This window comes from Tenrec ecaudatus, chromosome 9, assembly GCF_050624435.1.
Source record: "Tenrec ecaudatus isolate mTenEca1 chromosome 9, mTenEca1.hap1, whole genome shotgun sequence".
NCBI lineage: Eukaryota > Metazoa > Chordata > Mammalia > Afrosoricida > Tenrecidae > Tenrec > Tenrec ecaudatus.
This window is the reverse complement of record NC_134538.1, coordinates 8675657-8679663: the sequence shown is the minus strand read 5'-3', so window position 1 is coordinate 8679663 and position 4007 is coordinate 8675657. Positions and strand designations below refer to the sequence as shown.

Genomic DNA, 4007 nt, shown 5'->3' with positions numbered 1-4007 from the left:
AAGGGGGGAAGATGGGACCACTTGCTTCCATAAAGAATACAGACTTGGGTCACCAAAGATGGCTGTGCCCAGGCTAGTTGAGTAGAGTTTTACTTGAGTGCCCCTGGAAAAGCAGAGACAAACAGGGCGAGGCGCTGGCTACTGAGAAGGCGGCGCATAAGGAGGCCTGGAGCCGCTGTACCAGAAGCACTGGACTCCGGCCCTCAAGGTTCCAAGATGGAAAATCATGAACCAGATGATACCATGCAGTGAACCTTAACTCTTAGTATTACACACAGAAAACTTAACCAGCTTCCAGATGTAGAAAAGAATCTATTTGAACATGGATCAAGATCTGTTGGACTTGATGCTAACTCCTATGGCCTAATTGCAAGTAGGCACCGGCTCTGATAGCCGCTGGCTTACCAATGGCAGCGAGTCCATGTTTGACAGCAGATGCATCTGACAAAGTGTTCGTAAATTGTTCTTTGAGTACAGGTCATTTGGGCTCTGAAACTTGCACTGCCACACGGGATGGATTGGTCGGTCTTGATCTTGGAGGTCTTTAATGGGTTATCTGGGCCTAGCAGCCAGGTATGACTCACCCCTGCTACCAGAGAAAGCAAATAGCTTAACCTACTGGATCAGAATGTCTAAGCCTATCTTCAGAAAGATGATGTTTTCCATTTTGCTCCAGAATGTATTTGCAGCATAGCTAGACTCTACAGTTGAGACAAGATAAACTATTCATAAAAGCCCTTCAGTTACCAGAGTCTGGCTTAGAAACGCCCTGATTTAAAACAAACATGTTAACAAAAAGAAAATGATGGAAATTAAAAGAGAACGCCGACTTGGAATTCCTCTGTGGTGGTTTCACCCTGTTCTACAGGGTCGCCATGAGTTGGAATTCCTCTGTGGTGGTTTCACCCTGTTCTACAGGGTCGCCATGAGTTGGAATTCCTCTGTGGTGGTTTCACCCTGTTCTACAGGGTCGCCATGAGTTGGAACGGACTTGATGGTAACTGCATGGCTTTAGATTAAACTCTGATGGACAAGTGGGATGACACACAAAGAAGTATTTTGTCACACACACTAAAGTTGAGGATGGTTAGCAGTCATTTGTCTTCAGGTTTGCTCTTTGAGCAGGAATCAGTAAAACTCAGCTTTCTCTCTGAGATCTTTGTTCGGCTGCTAACTGTAAGGTCAGCCATTTGAACCCACCAGCCTTTGGGAAAAGATGACTCCCATACAGATACACAGTCTTGGAAACCCACGGGGAAGGTCTATTCTGTCTTGGAGGGTAGCTGTGATGCAGAACTGAATCTATAGCAGTGAGTTTGGTTTGGTTTTTTGAGACGGTCCCTGGGAAATGAATTTTTTAAATCATTTTATTGAGGGCTTGTTGAACTCTTATCACAATCCATACATACACCCATTGTATCAAGCATATTTGTACATTCATTGCCCTCATCATTCTCAAAACATTTGCTCTCCACTTAAGCCCCTGGCATCAGCTCCTCCTTTTTCCTCTTCCTCCCTGCTATAGTTTATTGTGCCAGCCTGGCCGACAAACACAAGTAGGATTAACTGAAGGGCAGAGGGATAAATGGCTCGGTGAGCCTCACCTTGGTTGTTCTGTGCCTCAGTTTAAAGGGGTACACTACCTGTGGGATGCCTAGCCTGTGGACTGTGTCACTGTAAGTTGAGGTCCCTTTAAGCCCACACGATTGGACTGTTCATCTCTGGAGCTGGGGACTGACAGTTGATGACAGTTGGGGACCTGCCTTGCTGTTTGCTGCCTGGGTATAAATAGCCCAGCTCTCTCTTCAGAAGGGGACTGGCAACTGGCAGCTCTCAAAACTTGAAGGACTGCTAGTGTCTCACTGCTTTATAATGTAACTGTTAATTTCTTGTATTATCTATCTGTATATTATTTAATGGTTTATTTCTTGAATTATATATCTATCTTTATAAATATATTTATATATAATTACTAGCAATCTGGTTTGTCTCTCTAGAGAACCCTGTCCAATACACTCCCCACTCCCCACTCCCTCATGAACCCTTGATAATTTATAAATTATTATTTTGTCATATCTTGCCCTGTCCGACATCTCCCTTCACCCACTTTTCTGTTGTCCACCCCCCAGGGAGGAGGTTATATATAAAATCAGTTCCCCCTTTCCACCCCAACCTCACTCCACCCTCCTGGTTGGGAATTAAATTTACAAAGTCTCCATACCCAGGTCTATATATATACTTTTTTGTCCTTCCTTATTTCCTTCTTTCCACCCATCCATCCATCATTTTATTAGGGGCTCTTACAGCTCTTATCACAATCCATCCATCCATCCATCCATCCATCCATTGTGTCAGGCACATTTATACATGTTTCCATCATCATTTTCAAAACATTTTCTTTCTACTTGAACCCTTGGTAACAGCTTATTTTCCCTCTCCCCTCCCCAGCCCCATGAACTCTCGATAATTTGTTTAGAATATGTTTCATGTCTTACACTGACTGCTGTCTCTTCACCCACTTTTCTGTTGTCCATCTCCCTGGGAGGGGGTTATATATAGATTGTGATTTGGTGCCTCCTTTCTCCCCCCACCTTCCCCTTATCCTCCTAGTATCATTATTCTCATTATTAGTCCCATGGGGTTTATATGTCCAGGATTCCCTGTGTTGTGAGCCCTTATCTGTACCAGTGTATATGTTATGGTCTAGCTAGATTTGTAAGGTAGAATTGGGATCATGATAGTGGGGTGGAGGAAGCATTAAAGAACTAGATGAATGGTTGTGTTTCATCAGTGCTATACTGCACACTGGCTCATTTCTTCCTTGTGATCCTTCTGTAAGGGGTGTCCAACTGTCTACAGATGGGCCTTTGTGTCTCCACTCTGCACTCTCCTTCATTCACATTGATATGATCTTTTTTGTTTTGGATCTTTGATGCCTGATACCTGATCCCATCGACACTTCATGATCACACAGTCTAGTGTGCTTCATCCATGTGGGCTTTGTTGCTTCTGAGCTAGATGGCTGCTTGTTTAACTTCAAGCCTTTAAGACTCCAGACACTATATCCTTTGATAGCTGAGCTCCATCAGCTTTCTTCACCACATTTGCTTATGCACCCATTTTGTCTTCAGTGATTGTGTCAGGAAGGTTAGCATCATAGAATGCTGGGTTATTAGAACAAAGTGTTCTTGCATTGATGGAGTACTTGAGTAGATGTCCGTCTGCTACCTTAATACTTAACATATAAATATATGTACATAGATCTATTTCCCTATCATTATATTAAACATTTATATATGTACATGTCTGTATTCATACCTCTTTGAATGTCCTTTGCCTCCTAGTTCTTTCCTTTATTTATTTATTTTTTTACTTTCCTCTTGTCCCACTATCATGTTCAGCCTTCATTCAGGTTTCAGTAATCCCTGTAGGATACATTGCCCTTGATCAAGCCACACCAAGTATCCTTTGACCTCCTTGCCATCGATATTAGATCACTTGTTGTTCCCTTCTTCCTGGGTTTGTTGACACCCTCCTTCCTTCCCCCGCCCCCCCCCCCATTTCCGGTCTCCTCCCAGAACCGAAGATCCTGTTGTTTTCTCCTCAGGATTGTTTATCTCATCTATCTTATCTAGATAGACATGCAGAGACAATAATAAGCACAAAAACAAGATAAAACAAAACAACAACAAAGGCAATAAAAAAAGAAAAGCCTATAAATAGTTCCAGGTCTGTTTGTTGACCCTTAGGAGTATTTTGTACTCAGTTCTGATTGGGTGCCATACCTGGCCCCATAGTCTATTTTTGGTATTCCCTGGGACTTCATTGCTTTGCTCTACTCTTTCTTTTTATCTTTCTTTCTCATTCTTTTTTCTTTTCCCAACACAATTTATTGGATAATAATGCTTTCTTTGTTTTTCTAAAGTCTGTATTAAATTCTTAGGTGGACCCATATATAAAACAAACTCAAGAGATCTAAATGTAAATCGCAGAACTATTAAGATCCA

The 4007-nt window shown here is 42.3% G+C and overlaps 1 pseudogene; it reads left to right on the top strand.

Annotated features, from left to right (window-relative positions):
- The first annotated feature begins 216 nt into the window (after window positions 1-216).
- On the top strand, window positions 217-773 carry LOC142457067 (transmembrane protein 126A pseudogene; annotated as a pseudogene).
- The last annotated feature ends 3234 nt before the right edge of the window (window positions 774-4007 follow it).